Source organism: Loxodonta africana, unplaced genomic scaffold, assembly GCF_030014295.1.
Source record: "Loxodonta africana isolate mLoxAfr1 unplaced genomic scaffold, mLoxAfr1.hap2 scaffold_48, whole genome shotgun sequence".
NCBI classification, from domain to species: Eukaryota; Metazoa; Chordata; class Mammalia; order Proboscidea; family Elephantidae; genus Loxodonta; species Loxodonta africana.
The window spans coordinates 683,417-700,718 of record NW_026975196.1 but is presented as its reverse complement, the minus strand read 5'-3'; the positions used below and the strand labels follow the sequence as shown (position 1 = coordinate 700,718).

Here is a 17,302-nt window from a genome sequence, read left to right as displayed (position 1 = left end):
TGCTTCTGTAAAGACTTATAGTCTTAGAAACCCTATGGGGCAGTTCTACTCTGCCCTATAGGGTCACTATGAGTCGAAATTGATTCAATAGCAACTGGTTCGGATTTTGTTTGGTTAGAATCTTTATGGGAGCCCATCTCCAGATCTTTTCAACCCCTGAGCTGGTGGGTTCCAACGGCCCACCTTTCAGTTAGCCAAGCACTTAACCGTTGCACCTCCAATACTTAACTCTGCACGCGAGAGGGCCCTCTCCTGACGTCTCCCGTCTCCTCACCCCGCACACTTTGGCGTACTCCTTGCTTCTAGACCCCACCCTCCCCTCTGGAGGCCCAACCCCCCCACGCCCGCCCCACACCCGGGCCGCTGGGCGGGGCCGGCAGCCATGTTCCTCGCCGTCCAGCCAGTTACTCCCGGAAGTGCTGGGACGGGCGGTGAGGGGTCCGGGCCGGATGGCGCGCCTTAGAGAGGATGGTGTTTGTGCTGCTTTCTGTGCCGTGGTTTCTGAAAGATAGGAAACTCCGGCAGCTGGGTGGAGGGACCCGCTCCCAGACTGAACAAGCCCGGCCCCTCGAAGGTCTGGAGGGAAGGCGCCAGGAGGGCGGTTCCCAGTCCCAGCAGTCTGTGGGCTCCAGAGGTTGGGGAGTCCGGACGTTGGGTTAGCAGCTGGCATCGCCCCCTCCGGCGTACCCCGTCCCGAGTGATCCCCAGGGGCGGACGCGGTGCGGGGCCGGGCGGACGCAGCCACTCTAGGGGCTGCGAGAGGGAGCCTCTGGCCCGGGAGACGCAGCTGGTCTGCAAAATTTCATCCCCATGGATTTGCGGGGGGGGGGGGATCCAGCTGCGGAGTGCCCTCGGGCCTGGGGGCTTGAAGGGCTTGGGGAGAAAGGCCGTGTCCAGGGCTGCGCCAAGGTCCCTACTCTGCCTGGGCGGGTTTGCGGGCCAAGCTGGGGGATGGGCTCTTGCCCCCCCCCGCCCCCACCTGCTCCCTCTGCCAGGGGGGGAAACGAAGGCCCAGAGTTTGCCTGGGGGGGTGAGACTCCAGACTGAGGACGGGGCACTCGCCCCCGTTCGTCGTCCCACCCCCACCAGACTCCGTAGGGTGCCAGGGGCGGGGAGAGAGCGATCCCCCGCCCAAGGCCCCGCTGCCCCTTACTGTTTTGGGCGCTGTGCCTGGGAGGCTGAGGCACCCCGTGCCCGCGCCCGCGCCCGGCTGGTCTACTCTCGGGGCTGGGGCGTCGGCGCGGCCCCAGCCCCACCTGGAAAGGAAGGGGTCCTGGGAATCTGTGGAGCAGCGCGGGGATCCTACTCCTTGTGGAAGCAGCAGCGATTCAGTGTGTGTTAACAGTGTGGGTGCCGGGTCCCGCTCCCCGTCTGGGTGGCGGGGGTGGGGGTAGCAGGAAGGGGTCCTGAGCGCCCATGTTGTTTGTTAACTTAAACGTTTGTGCGGCGCTGTGTAGCGGTAGCTGTGGACGCGGTCTCTGGTGCTGAGGGGATTTGAGGGTTCCTCAAACTGGTGGGATTTGGAGCCTCTACCCTGGTGGCAGTGGGTTCAGTGGGTTACCCTGGTGGCGTAGTGGTTAAGTGCTAAGGCTGCTAGCCAAAAGGTTGGCAGTTTGAATCCACCAGGCGCTCCTTGGAAGCTCTGTGGGGCAGTTCTACTCTGTCCTATAGGGTCGCTATGAGTCAGAATTGACTCGATGGCAACAGGTGTGGTTTTTTTTTTTTAGGTTGGAGATTAGGTGTCTCTCGGGCTGACACTTGAAGGTCTGGAGCTGACGGTTTATGAGGGCTTGTAAGGGTTTTAAGCGCTCCAGCCATGGGCACCAACCCGATCTTCCAGCCCCTGCGGACTGACCGCCCCCCCCCCCGGGGGGGGTTGGCTGCTCTGGGACCCTGAGCCCAGAGGGCGATGAGAAGCTGACAAACGTGAGTGATGCCCTCCCTGCAGGCTCCAGTCGGCGGGGCAGCCCTGCTCACACGGTCTCAATAGGGGCAGTCGGCTTCGTGCCTGGGGGGTGGTTTCCGAATGTTTCCTCGTGGCCCACCCCCCCCGTGCGGGGCGACAGCTCTCCCCTGGGCGGGGACCTAGTAGAGGCCTGCAGGGCATCAGGGTGTGGAGGGGCAGAGCTTGGGCGGGGAGGGCGCGGCCCTGCAGGTTCCTGTACATGACCACGGCAGGGGGGTGCGGGTCGTGAAGGCTGGGCCTGGTCGAGGACCCACTAGGTCTCACAGACGGAGTGGGTTAGGATAATCATAGCATTAATGGGAGTATTGAGAGAGCGCCCTGGGGCGTTGGGTCCCTCGGGAAGAAAAGCTTCTGCTGTCGCCACTGGAGCGGTACCCAGTTCGTCCCGTCTTAGGTCCAGGAGGTTCCCATGCTCGGAGGGTCTGGTGGGCAGAACAGAACCGGCGGTGCGCACGCCCTCTCGCGGCCTTGCGCCCAATCGCTGAGGTTCAGTGTCAGGTGATTCTAAGCCATGGTTTTGGAACTCAATAGTGAAGCAGAGCAAATAAATGATGCAGTGCCTTGATGGGACCGGTGGAGACAACAAGAAGCAAAGCACAGCTGAAACTTCAAAATTCCACTGAGTGTTAGTAGGATTTGGAGGGAGAAAATAGACGGAGAGTCGAGAGGCCCAGAGATGCAGAAGGGTTAGAGGATTAGGGTTAGGGGTTAGGGTTTGGTGTTAGGGGTTCAGGTTGGGGGGTTAGAGGTTTGGGAGTTAGGTTTAGGGGTATAGGTTTTAGGTGGCTGGGGTCGGGGTTAGGGCTGGGGTTACTAGGCTAGGGCACAAGTGGTTTAGGGTTATGGTTAGGGTTAGAGTGAGGCTGAGGTTGATTCCCAGTCTTGTGTACCGTCTCTTCCTTCACCAGAGTTACCACATATCTGTCGTTTGGTTGGAAACCCTGATGGCATAGTGGTTAAGACCCACCAGTGCTAACCAAAGGTCTGCAGTTCGAATCCACCAGGCGCTCCTTGGAAACTCTATGGGGCAGTTCTAATCTGTCCTATAGGGTCTCTATGAGCTGGAATCGACTCGACGGCGGTGGTTTGTTTTTTTTTGGTTATTATTTAGTTAGCTTTTCTCTACCCACTCTCCGTCTGCCTGGTGAACATCAAGGATTGTTTCTGTGTGTAAATGTTTTCATGAGTTTTTATGATAGTGGTCTCTTAGTGTATATGTCGTTTTGTGATTGACTTAGTCAGCATGATGCGCTCCAGATTCATCCATGGTGTGAGATGTTTCAGAGATTCATCATTGGTCTTCGTTGTCGTGTAGTGTTCCACTGTGTGTATGTACCGTAGTTTGTTTATCCATTCCTCCGTGGATGAGCACTTAGGTTGTTTCCATCTTTTTGCTACTGTGAATAATGTCGCAGTGAACACGGGTGTGCATATGTCTATTCCTGTGACTGCTCATGGAAACCCTGGTGGCTAGTGGTTAAGTGCTACGGCTGCTAACAAAAAGGGTTAGGGTTTGAGGTTCGGGATGTTAGGGTTAGGGTTGTTAGAGTTCTGGTTGTTAGGGTTTGGGGTTAGGGGTTGGGGTTAGGGTTTTGGGGTTAGGGATGTTAGGGTTAGGGTTGTTAGGGTTTGGGTTAGGGTTTTTCGGTTGGGGTTAGGTGTTAGGGTTAGGTTTAGGGTTTGAGGTTAGAGTTTGGATTTACAGGTTAGGTGTTAGGGGTTGCAGTTTGGGGTTTACAGTTTTGGGGGTTTAGGGTTTTGGGGTTTAGTCGGTAGGGTTTGGGTTAGGTTTTAGGGGTCAGGATTTAGGTTTAGGGTTGGGGTTGGTGTTGGGTTTGTTTGGGATATGTGGTTTGGGGTAAGAGAGTGGGTGTTAGAGGTTTGGGGGTTAGAGATTGAGGGAGTTAGAGGGTGAGGGGTTAGAGGGTGAGGGGGTTAGAGGTTGAGAAGATTATAGAGTGAGGGAGTGAGAAGGTGAGGGTGTGAGGGGGTAAAGGTTAGGGTTTAGGGTTAGAGGGTTTAGGCTTAGGGTTCAGAGGCTTAGGGTTAGGGGGTTAGGGTTTCAGGGTTCAGAGGTTGGGGTTGGTGTTGTGGTTAGGGTTAGAGAGTTAGGGTTAGAGGGTTAGGGTTGGAGGTTTAGGGTTAGAAGATTAGGGGTATGGTTTAGAGGTTTAGGGTTAGGGGTTAGGGCTAGGGTTTAGGGGTTCAGGTTTAGGGGTGTGGGATGGGTCTGGGGTAAGGTTTTAGGGTTTAGGGTTAGAGGGTTATGTTTAGGGCTTAAGGCTTAGAGTTTAGGGTTTCAGGACTTAGGGTTTAGGGCTTAGGGCTTAGAGCCTAGGGTTTAGGACTTAAGGTTTAGGGTTTAAGGCTTAGAGTGAGGGTTAGGGCTGGGGGCTGGGGTTAGGGTTTAGGGTTTAGTGTTAGGGTATTAGGGTTAGAGGGTTAGATGGTTTAGCGTTTAAGTTTAGGGTTTAGGGGTTAGGGTTAAGGGTGTTAGTGTTTAGGGTTTTGGCATTTAGGGTGTTAGGGTTGAATGTGTTAGGGGTAAGGGTGTTAGGGTTTTAAGTGTTAGGGTTTACAGTTTAGGGTTAAGTGATAGGGTTAGGCTTAGACTCATTCTTAGGTTTAGGGCTAGGGATTTGAGGTTTAGGGTTTGGCGTTGGGTTTGGGGGTTGGGGTTAGGTTTAGGGCTAGGATTAGAGGGCTAGGGTTAGAGGGTTAGAGTTAGAGGGTTAGGGTTTCAGGTTAGCGTTAGAGGGTTAGGGTTCGAGTGTTAGGGTTAGGGTTAGGGTCGTTAAGGTTAGGGTGGTTAGGGGTTAGGTGTTAGGGTTTAGGGTTTAGGGTATAGGGGTTAGAGTTTGGGTTAGGGTTAGAGTTTAGGGCCTTGGGGGTTAGGACCTAAGGGCTTAGGGCCTTAGGGGCTTTGGGACTTAGGGCTTAGGGGCTAGAGTTAGAGGGCTAAGGCCAGAGGGCCAGGGTTATGGTTTGATTCCTGGTTGGCAATTTTTTTCCTTCAATATTTTGTATAAGTCATCCCATTGCCTTCTTGCCTCCATGATTTCTGCTGAGTAGTCCAAGTTTATCATTATTTACTCTCCTTTTTTGGTGACTTCCTTTATCCCTAGCCTCTCTTAAAATTCTCTTTATGTTTGATTTTGGCAAGTTTGATTATTATATGTCTCGGTCACTTTCTTTTGAGATCACCTTATGTGGAATTTGATGAGCATCTTTCATGATATCAGGGAAGTTTTCTGCCAACAAATCTTCAACAGTTCCCTGTGTATTTTCTGTTAGCCCTCCCTGTTCTGGTACTGCAATCACTCATAGTTATTTCTCTTGATAAAGTCCCACATGATTCTTTGGATTTCTTCATTTAAAATTCTTTTATCTGGTTTCTTTTCAAATATATTGGTCCCAAGAGTTTTATCTTCTATCTCAGTAATTCTGCCTTCCAGTTCTTCAGTTGTGCTCTTCTTACTTTCTATCGAGTTTTCTAACTCTGTAATTTTATTGTTAATCTTCTGAATTTCTGATTGCAGTCTCTCTATGGTTTCTTGCAGCTTATTAAATTTTTAATTATGTGCTTGAGTAACCTTTTTAATTTCTTCAGCTGCTTTATCTTTGTGTTCCTTGGCTTGTTCTGTATTTTGCCTCATTTCCTTCCTGATATCTTTGAGAGTTCTGTATATTAATCTTTTGTATTCTGTATCCGGTAATTCCAGGATTGCACCTTCATCGAGAAGATTCCTTGAGTCTTAGTTCTGAGAGCTTGTTGAAGCAATCATGGGTCAGCTTCTTTTTTTTTTATTTTAATAATTTTTATTGTGTTTTAAGTGAAAGTTTACAAATCAAGGCAGTCTCTCACATAAAAACTTATACACAACTTGTTACATATTCCCAATTACTTTCCCCCCAATGGGACAGCCCACTCCCTCCTTCCACTCTTTCTTTCCGTGACCATTTTGCCAGTTTCTAAGCCCCTCTACCCACCCATCTCCCTTCCAGGCAGGAGATGCCAACATAGTCTCAAGTGTCCACCCAAACCAAGTAGCTCACGCCTCACCAGCATCCCTCTCCAACCCGTTGTCTAGTCCAACCCATGTCTGATGAACTGGCTTTGGGGATGGTTCCCGTAGTGGGTAAACGGAAGGTGTGGGGGCCATGATCACTGGGGTCCTTCCAGTTTCAGTCAGACCATTAAGTCTGGTCTTTTTATGAGAATTTGGGGTCTGCATCCCACTGTTCTGCTCCCTCAAGGGATCTCTGTTATGTTCCCCGTCAGGGCAGTCATTGGTTGTGGCCCGGCACTGTCTAGTTCTTCTGATCTCAGGATGATGTAGTCTCTAGTTCATGTAGTCCTTTCTGTCTCTTGGGCTCGTTATTATCTTATGTTCTTGGTGTTCTCCATTCTCCCTTGATCCAGGTGGGCTGAGAATCATTGATGCATCTGAGATGGCTGCTTGCTAGCATTTAAGATTCCAGATGCCACTCTTCAAAGTGGGATGCAGAATGTTTTCTTAATAGATTTTATTATGCCAGTTGACTTAGATGTCCCCTAAAACCATGGTCCCCAAACCTCTGCCCCTGCTTTGCTGACCTTCGAAGCATTCAGTTTATTCAGGAAACTTCTTTGCTTTGGTTTAGTCCAGTTGTGCTGACCTCCACTGTGTTGAGTGTTGTTCTTCCATTCACCGAAAGTAGTTCTTGTCTATCTCTTTAGTAAATACCCCTCTCCTACCCTCCCTGCCTCCCCCCCTCATAACAACAAAGGAATATGTTCTTCTCAGTTTAAACTATTTCTCAAGATCTTATAATAGTGGTCTTATACAATATTTGACCTTTTGCTACTAATTTCACTCAGCATAATGCCTTCCAGGTTTCTCCATGTTATGAAGTGTTTCACAGATTCGTCACTGTTCTTTGTTGATGTGCAGTATTCCATTGTGTGAATATAGCATAATTTATTTATCCATTCATCCATTGATGGGCACCTTGGTTGGTTCCATCTTTTTGCTATTGTAAACAGTGCTGCAATAAACGTGGAAGTGCATGTATCTATTTGTGTAAAAGCTCTTATTTCTGTAGGATATATTCCGAGGAGTGGGATTGCTGGGTTGTATGGTAGTTCTATTTCTAGCTTTTTAAGGAAGCACCAAATTGATTTCCAAAGTGGTTGTATACCATTTTACATTCCCACCAGCAGAATATAAGTGTTCCGGTCTCTCCACAGCCTCTCCAACATTTATTTTTTTGTGTGTTTTGGATTAATGCCAGCCTTGTTGGAGTGAGATGGAATCTCATTGTAGTTTTGATTTGCATTTCTCTAATGGCTAATGATCGAGAGCATTTCCTTATGTATCTGTTAGCTGCCTGAATGTCTTCTTTAGTGAAGTGTCTGTTCATATCCTTTGCCCATTTTTTAATTGGGGTGTTTGTCTTTTTGTGGTTGAGTTTTAGCAGAGTCATGTAGGTTTTAGAGATCAGGCACCGGGCAGAGATGTCTTAGCTGAAAACTTTTTCCCAGTCTGTGGGTGGTCTTTTTACTCTTTTGGTGAAGTCTTTAGATGAGCATAGGTGTTTGATTTTTAGGAGCTCCCAGTTATCTGGTTTCTCTTCGTCATTTTTAGTAATGTTTTGTATTCTGTTTATGCCATGTATTAGGTCTCCTAATGTTGTCCCTATTTTTTCTTCCATGATCTTTATCGTTTTAGATTTTATGTTTAGGTCTTTGATCCATTTGGAGTTAGTTTTTTGCATGGTGTGTGGTAGGGGTCCTGTTTCATTTTTTGGAGGTGGCTATACAGTTACGCCAGCACCTTTTGTTAAAAAGACTATCTTCTCCCCAATTAACTGACACTGGGCCTTTGGCAAATATCAGCTGCTCATATGTGGATGGATTTATATCTGGATTCTCAATATTGTTCCATCGGTCTATGTGTCTGTTGCTGTACCAGTACCAGGCTGTTTTGAGTACTGTGACAGTATAATTTGTTCTAATATCAGGCAGAGTGAGTCCTCCCACTTTGTTCTTTTTTAGTAATGCTTTACTTTTCCGCGGCTTCTTTCCCTTCCATATGAAGTTGGTGATTTGTTTCTCCATCTGTTTAAAAAATGTCATTGGAATTTGGATCGGAAGTGCATTGTATCTATAGATGGCTTTTGATAGAATGGACAATTTTACAATGTTGTCTTCCTATCCACGAGCAAGATATGTTTTTCCAATTACGTAGGTCCCTTTTGTTTTTTTTGCAGTAGTACCTTGTAGTTTTCTTGGTATAGCTCTTTTACATTTTTGGTAAGGTTTATTCCTAAGTATTTTATCTTCTTGGGGGCTGCTGTGAATGGTATTCATTTGATGATTTCCTCTTCAATGTTCTTTTTGTTGATATAGAGGAATCCAACTGATTTTGTGTGTTTGTATTGTAATCTGAAACTTTGCTGAACCCTTCTATTAGTTTTCTTGAGGATTCCTCAGGGTTTTCTGTGTATAAGATAATGTCTTTGGAAATAGAGATAATTTTATTTCTTCCTTACCAATCTGGATGCCCTTTATTTCTTTGTCTAGCCCAGTTGCTCTGGCTAGGACCTCTAGCACAATGCTGAGTAAGAGCAGTGATAAAGGGGATCTTTGTCTGTTTCCCGTTCTCAAGGGAAATGCTTTCAGGCTCTCTCCATTTAGGATGATGCTGGGTATTGGCTTTGTATCAATACCCTTTATTATGTTGAGGAATTTTCCTTCTATTCCTATTTTGCTGAGAGTTTTTATCATGAGTGGGTGTTGGACTTTGTCAAATGCCTTTTCTGTATCAATTGATAAAATTATGTGGTTCTTGTCCTTTTTTTATGTGGTGGATTACGTTAATTGTTTTTCTAATATTGAACCAACCTTGCATACCTGGTATAAATCCTACTTGGTTATGGTGGATTATTTTTTTGATATGTTGTTGAATTCTACTGGCTCGAATTTTGTTGAGGATTTTTGCATCTATGTTCATGAGGGATATAGGTCTGTAATTTTCTTTTTTTGTGTTGTCTTTAGCTGGTTTTGGTATCAGGGTTATTCTGGCTTCATAGAAGGAGTTAGGTAGTATTCCGTCCTTTTCTATGCTTTGAAATACCTTCAGTAGTAGTGGTAAGTCTTCCCTGAAAGTTTGGTAGAACTTTGCAGTGAAGCCATCAGGGCCAGGGCTTTTTTTTGTTGGGAGTGTTTTGATTACCTTTTCAATCTCTTTTATTGTTATGGGTGTATTTAGTTGTTCTACTTCAGTTTGTGTTAGTTTAGGTAGGTAGTGTGTTTCTAGGAATTCATCCATTTTTTCTAGGTTTTCAAATTTGTTGGAATACAATTTTTTGTAGTAATCTGATATGATTGTTTTAATTTCAGTTGGATCTGTTGTGATATGGCCCATCCCATTTCTTATTTGGATTATTGGTTTGTTTTCCTGTATTTCTTTAGTCAGTCTGGCTAATGGTTTATCAATTTTGTTCATTTTTTCAAAGAAGCAGTTTTTGGCCTTGTTAACTCTTTCAATTGTTTTTCTATTCTCTAATTCATTTAATTTTGCTGTAGTTTTTATTTTTTGCTTTCTTTTGGTGCCTGACAGTTCCTTTTGTTGCTCTCTTTCTGTTTGTTCAAGTTGTAGGGACAGTTCTTTCATTTTGGCTCTTCTTTAATATGTGTGCCTTTATTGATATAAATTGACCTCTGAGCACTGCTTTCACCATGTCCCAAAGGTTTTCATAGGAAGTGTTTTCAGTCTTGTTGAATTCTGTGAATTTCTTTATTCCCTCCTTAAGGTCTTCCATAACCCAGTCTTTTTTGAGCAGGGCATTGTGCAGTTTCCAAGCATTTGATTTCTTTTCCCTGGTTTTTCTGTTATTGATTTTTGCTTTTATGGTCTTTTGTTCAGAGAAGATGTTTTATAATATTTCAATGTTTTGGGTTCTGCAAAGGCTTGTTTTATGACCTAATATGTGATCTATTCTAGAGAATGTTTCATGTGCACTAGAAAAGAAATTATAGTTTGCAGCTGTTGGGTGGAGTGTTCTGTATAAGTCTATGAAGTGAAGTTGTTTAATTGTAGCACTTAGATCTTCCGTGTCTCTATTGAGCTTCTTACTGCATTTCCTATCCTTCACCGAGAGTGTTGTGTTGAAGTCTCCTGCTATAATTGTGGAGGTGTCTATCTCACTTTTTAATTCTGTTAACATTTGTTTTATGAATGTTGCGGCCCTATCATTGGGTGCATAAATATTTAATACGGTTATATGTACCTGGTAAATTGTCCCTTTAATCTTTATGTAGTGTCCTTCTTTATCCTTTGTGGTGGATTTAATTTTAAAGTCTATTTTGTTGGAAATTAATATTGCCTCTCCTGCTCTTTTTTGATTGTTGTTTGCTTGATATATTTTTATCCATCCTTTCAGTTTTGGTTTATTTGTGTCTCTTAACTCTAAAGCGTGTCTCTTTTAGGAAGCATACAGACTGATCGTGTTTTTTTATCCAGTCTGCAACTTTCTGTCTCTTTATTGGTGAATTTAGTCCATTTACATTAAGTGTAATTATAGATAAGTATGAGTTTAGTGCTGTCATTTTGATGCCTGTTTTTGACAATTTCATTTTCCATTTACTTTTTTGTGCTGAGTTTTTCTTTGTAGAATGTGTGTTCTTCCTTTTTATAGTAGTTGAATTTATTTTGGTGAGTCGTTATGTTTATCTTGGTTTTTATTTTGAAGTATGGAATTGTTAGACCTTGTTGTGGTTACCTTAATATTTACCCTGGTTTGAGTAAGTAAAAACCTAAGTTGTTTCGCCCTGTATCACCTTGGTTTCCTCTCCATATGTCATTTCTAAGCCTCCTGTATTTAGTCCCTCTTTTTTCACTATCGTAATCTTTTACATAATCACATCAATGATTCCCTGTTTTGAGTAATTTTTTTAATTAATCTTATTTTGTTTTTGTGATTTCCGTATCTGGGTTGATATCAGGATGTTTTGTTCTGTGACCTTGTGTTGTGTTGGTATCTGATATTATTGATTTTCTGACCAAAGAATTTCCTTCAGTAATTCTTGCAGTTTTGGTTTGGTTTTTGCAAATTCTCTAAGCTTGTGTTTATCTGTAAATATCTTAATTTCACCTTCATGTTTTAGAATTTTGCTGGATATATGATTGTTCGCTGACAGTTTTTCCTCTTTCAGTGCTCTATATATGTTATCCCATTGTCTTCTTGCCTGCATGGTTTCTGCCGAGTAGTGCAAACTTATTGATTCTCCTTTGTAGGTAACTTTTCGTTTATCCTTGGGTGCTTTTGAAATTTCTCTTTATCTTTGGTTTTGGCAGGTTTGATGATATGTCTTGGTGATTTTCTTTTGGGATCTATCTTGTATGAGGTTCGATGAGCATCTTGGGTAGATATCTTTTCATCTTTCACAATGCCAGGGAATTTTTCTGCCATCAGATCTTCCACTGTTCTCTCTGTATTTTCTGTTATCCCTCCCTGTTCTGGAACTCCAATCACACGCAAATTACTCTTCATAGAGTCCCCCATGATTCTTAGGGTTTCTTCATAGTTTTAAATTCTATTTGATTTTTCTTCAACTATATTTGTGTCAATTGTCTTATCCTCCAGCTCCCCCACTCTGCATTCCAGTTCCTCGATTCTGCTCCTGTGACTTCCTATTGAGTTGTCTGATTCTGTGACTTTATTGTTAATCTTTTGGATTTCTGAATGCTGTCTCTCTATGGATTCTTACAGCTTATTAATTTTTTCACTATGTTCTTGAATAATCTTTTGGATATCTTTAACTGCTTTATCCGTGTATTCCTTGGTGTTTTCTGTAGATTGCCTTATTTCATTTGTGAGGTCATTCCTGATGTCTTGAAGAATTCTGTATATAATTTTTTTATATTCTACATTTGGCAATTCTAGGAATGTATCTACATCTGGGAATGATTTTGATTCTTTGATTTGGGGGTTTGTAGAAGCAATCATGGTCTGCTTCTTCATGTGATTTGATGTCGACTGCTGTCTCTGAGCCATCTATAAGATATTGTAATATTTTCTTTTATATTTGCTCACTGAGTCTTATCTTCTTATTTTGTTTTGTTACAAGACACCCAGATGGGCTACTAGATTGTGGTATCGTGATTGATTTAGCTTTTGAATCACTTACGTCCTATTACCAGCTTGCCTGAGCTGTTACCAGGTATATAAGTGTATGAGTCCATTCACTATTCTTGAATAGAATCAGCTCAGGTGTCCTGATAGCTGGTCACCTAGTGTGTGGTGTAGGCTCTCACCTATTATCTTAGAGGAGTAGTGGTGATGGTTGTATGCACCAGTTTCTATTAGTGGCATGGGGTCACATTTCGAGGAGGGCAGGATGCTGACAGCCTTCCTTCAAGTGACAGTGAGGTAGGTGTGGCTCTATTCTCTAGAGCACTCTGGTGGGTGGGCTTTGCAGCTGTATCTTAGGCACCCAATGCTTGGGTAGGCGTCACTATTCTCAGACCCCTCTAGCAGGTGGCTAGGTGATGTGGGTGGAGTCTCAGCCCTCAGTTCACTGGTGTGGATCAGCGAGGGCTCTGTTTAATAGGTAGAGAGGTATCTGACCTCCAAAACTTGCCTTTCCACTGCTGAGCTAAAACAATTATGGTCAGATCTCTATCAGAATTGCCTTTACATTGTAATAGCCACCTAGTTACCTGTAGGGTGAAAGCCAAAGACTATGGGTCTGTTAATGCCTGGATGGAGCTGATTCTGTACTGTTATTTCAGTTTAGGGAAGTCAGGGAAGGATTTTTTCTTTGATTGTTAAATGCTGCTTTTCTCAGGCCAGGAGAATGGGTTAGAAAAGAAAGAAGAAAAAAAATCCAGCAGTGCACTTCACTCTCTGGCACAGAGAATTCCAATGTTAATGAAGCTGGCTGGGGCAATGAGGGGTGGAATCAGATATATAGAAGAGAGTAGCCTGGCAAAATATACAAAGTTACTTATGTTGTTTGGTGAGGACTGTTTTTTCTGAGATTCCAGAGCATTGTGTCGCTCGTGTGTGGTGGCTGGATCCCTGCTGAGACTGTCCCAGAGGGTTAGGGCTGCGTCCATGCTCACACCGTCTCAGGAAGCCACAATCGGCTCCCCCACACTTAGTCCAAAGCCCAGCACCAGGGTTTCCTTTCTGGGACGCTGCACTCCAGGCTCCAGAACCAGTCGCTGCTTCCCTATAGTTTTTCGTTTCCCTGTCAGCCACGTCTGTGTGGAGCCTGTGTGTGCTGCCTGGGTCCCCTCTGAGGTTGGTCCTGAGGGTTGGGCCTATATCTGTTCTTCCGTGTCTCAGTAAGCCACAATCAGCCCCACCACTCTGACACCAGGAAACCACGAGGGCTCAAGGCTGTGGCGTGGGACACTGGCTCTGGAAGTGGTCCCTGCTGCAGCGTGGCTTTTCGCTCCCCCGTCACTCAGGTCAACTCCTTAGTTCTGTGTTTGATGGTCAGGGTTTGTAGATTGTCCTTTATGTAATCAGTTCACTTGTTTTTTCGAGTCTTTGTTTCAAGAGGGATAAGCGGAATCTTCTACCTAGTGAGCCATCTTGGTCCTGCCCCCATGTCTGCCTCTTTATGTGATTTGATATTGACTGTTGTCTCTGAGCCATCTATAAGTTATTGTATTAGTTTATTTTATGCTTGCTTTTTGTATCCTAGCTTCTTGCTTTGTTTAGTTTTGGTATACCCAAATAAGCTGCTTGAGTGCACTAGGTTGATTATTTTCACCTTTGAAGCTCTAATGTACTATCACCAGATGGCTAGCACTGTTACCAGGCATATGAGCCTAGGAGTTCATTTATTTTTCTTGTATGGATTCAACTCAGGTGCCCAGGTAGTTGGTCATAAAGTGTGTGGTACGGGCTCTGTCCTACAGTCTTAAAGGGGCAGGGGTCATTGGTGTAGGCAGAAGTATCTGGCTGCAGTAGGGGGTCAGGCTCTGATCAAGGCAGGGGTCTGACAGCTGTGCTCTGAGTGTCTGTGAGGAAAGTGCATCCCTGTTCTGTAGAGCACATGGGTGGGTTCTGCAGAAGGGCAGTGGGTACCCAATGCTTTTGGTTGTAAGTTCTGGGCGGTACTACTTATCCTTGGAGCCCTATCACAGGTGGCTAGGTATTGTGGGTGGAGCCAGCAGTCCTTATGCCCCTGATGTGGGTAGGTGAAGACCCTGTTTAATAGGCAAAGCAGTGTCAAACATCAAATACCCATCTTTCCACCGTTCAGGTGAAACAGTTGCAGTCTGGCAACAAGGGCCTATTCTCCTGAAATGGGCCCACACAGGTCCATGCTGGGGTGAAAGGTATTCAAAGCCCATGGACTGTTTGTGCCTGAACAAGAGCTGCTTCTGTCCTGAGCTCCCCAGCTTAATTGAGCTGGCAGATTATCTTTCCCCCAGTTGTGAACTTATACCTTCTTCAAGGATGGAAAAATGGCTCAGAGTGGTACCAGGGCCTATCTCAGGCCCAGGGAAGTTGACAGCCACTGAAGCCGGCTTGGGGGCTGGGGGCGTGGTAAAATAAACACAAGTAATTAGCTTTTGCTGAGAGTGCCGTTCTTCTCTTGTTCTGGAGGTGTGAGTAGTCTGTGCAACTTGCTGTCCTTCCCTGAGCTAAACGCCTGTGGAACGCCACTGCCAGCCCCACTGCAGTCGCTCCAGGGAACGGTGCCTGAGGGTTCCTGGCTATTCAGGTCCAGTAACTCCTCTCCACTTCTGAATAGTCTCTCCCTCCCCCTGCCGCTGAGTCCATTTTCTAACTTTACCTTTGATGTTCAGGGCTCCTAGCTTCTCATAAATATAATCGCTTCACTTGTTTTTTCTGGTCTTTTTTGTAAGAGGGATCACTGGTGGCGTCTCAATACTCAAAACTTCATCATTTCTTCCTTTCACTTTAGCTACTCGACATTCAAGAGCAACGTTCAGAGTCTCTTCCGACATCCGTTTTGGTCTTTTCTTTCTTTCCTGTCTTTTAAAGGATCTCTTGCTTTCTTCATGTGTGATGTCCTTGATGTCATTCCACAACTCGTCTGGTCTTCAGTCGTTAGTGTTCAACACGTAAAATGTGTTCTTGAGGTGGTCTCTAAATACAGGTGAGATATACTCAAGGTCATATTTTGGCCCCTTTTGACTTATTCTAATTTTCTTCAGTTTCAACTTGAACTCCCATATGAGCAATTGACAGTCTGTTTCACAATTGATCCCTGGCCTTGTTCTGACTGATGATATGAGTTTTCCCATCTTCTCTTTCCACAGATGTAGTCAGTTTGATTCCTGTGTATTCCATCTGGTAAAGTCCACGTGTATAGCTGCCGTTTATGTTGGTGAAAAAAAATATTTGCAGTGGATGAGTCACTGGTCTTGCAGAATTCTTTCATGAGATTTCTGGTGTCATTTATTTCATCGATGCTGTATTTTCCAACTACTTTTCCTTCTTTGTTTCCAACTTTAACATTCTAATGACCAGTAATTATCAATGCATCTTGATTGCATGTTTGATCAATTTCAGGCTGCAGAAGTTGTTTAAAATCTTCAATTTCTTTATCTTTGGCATTAGTGGTTGGTGCATAAATTTGAATAGTCGTATAAACTAGTCTTCCTTGTAAGTGTATGGATTTTAGCCTATTAGTGACAACATTGTACTTCAGGCTAGATCTTGAAATGTTCTCTTTGATGATATGTAACGTCATTCTTTTGACTCTAGTGGAATATCCATGTTTGTAAGACTGCTCACAGACTGTTTCACCAGAGAGTTTTCTGGTACTGCAACATCTACCACTAATGTCTGTGATCCCTGTGAATTGGCAAAATAAGAATAGTGCTATAGATTTCTTCCAAATACAGAAAACATAAGTATGAAAATGTTCTTGCTGTTGATTATATTCTTTACCAATCTGTTTGTGTGGGATTTTTGGTACTTCACTTGAAAAATGAGTCCAAGGTACTGTGATGTGATTGTTTACTTTGTGTGGCCTTTCTAGCCATGGTCTTATAACATCCACCCTGGTGCTTGGGCAGGACTGTGTGATAGGGTAATTGTGGCTCACCAAGGGGATTGTTTATTTTCCCTTCAAAGAGAACCAGTTCCAGAGCAAAGAGGAGGATTCAACTCCCATCAAGGAAGAACAGCCAAGAGCCGAGCGTATATTATGGACCTGAGATCCCTGCACTGAGAAGCTCCTAGAAGCAAGAGACTGAGATAGAGAGAGGAAGCTGTAACCCTGAAGATGGTAAGATGCCATGGCAGGAGAGACCGAGCAACAGGGACCTGGCTATAGGAGATGATGGCCCATGGAGAAGGAAAGCTGAGTGCCTTTGGAGAGAGGCCGGCCCAAGGCCAGGCAGAGGCACGCCTATCAGCACAGGAGGGAAGAGGCTGTCCTGATAGAAGAACTGTATTCTGAGTGTCTTTGAGCCTGAGCTATAACTGTTACTTCCCTAATAAACCCCATAATCGTGAATATGGACTATGAGTTCTGTGTGGCCATTGCAATGAGTTATTGAACCCAGCAGAGAAGTAGGGAGTGCTGTGTGAGGGACAGTTGGTGTCAGGGTTAGTGAAGATGGTGGAGAGAGGATAGTTTTTCACCAATGCCTTCAATGCAGCTTCGATTTCTTCCTTTTATACCATCAGTTCTTGATCTTATGCTACCTATTGAAATGGTTGAAAATTATCCAGTTCTACTGCAGTGGCTGTATTAATATCAGACAAATTATACTTCAGAAAAAGGAGTATTATTGGGAATAAGTAGGGACATAACATAATAAAGGTTCAATTCTCCAAAAAGATACAACACTCCTAAATGTGTATGTGTCTAACAACAGGGCTCCAAAATACAAAAACTAATAAATCTGAAAGGGGAAATGGACAAATACGCATTTATAACTGGTATCAGTACTTTTCTATCAATAATTAATAGAGCCCTGCTAGCTGAAGTCCAAAGCATCTGTATGAACCACTCATGGATGTCTATGTGTGTGTATGTGTGTATGTATGTATATAGTATAAAGAGAAGTAATACAGAAATAAACATAGATACATGTTGTAGTCCTTGGGAGGTACAAACGGTTAATGCATTCAGCTGCTAACCAAAATGTTGGAGGTTTGAGTCCACCCAGAGGCACTTTGGAAGAAAGGCTTGGTGATCTACTTTTGAAAAATTAGCCATTGAACTGACACACTTGTGTGTCAGTACTACTCTGACACACATGAGGGGAGGGGTCACCATGAGTCAGATCAGCTTGATAGCAATCGAATGATTTTTTTATGCATTCTGCCAATGTTTGTCTTTTAATTGGT

At 44.3% G+C, this 17,302-nt stretch overlaps 1 long non-coding RNA gene across 3 annotated transcripts in view; it reads left to right on the top strand.

The window, feature by feature from the left end:
- The first annotated feature begins 413 nt into the window (after positions 1–413).
- The window catches only part of LOC135229721 (uncharacterized), a 59,116-nt gene continuing 42,227 nt past the window's right edge, over positions 414–17,302 (top strand). For 2 of the 3 annotated variants that reach the window (XR_010320395.1, XR_010320394.1), the window contains exon 1: positions 2,204–16,232. This is a non-coding gene — a long non-coding RNA (uncharacterized LOC135229721). Of the gene's footprint in view, positions 575–1,727; positions 1,927–2,203; positions 16,233–17,302 lie in introns of those variants that run through there. The other variant, XR_010320396.1, reaches the window with a different exon arrangement.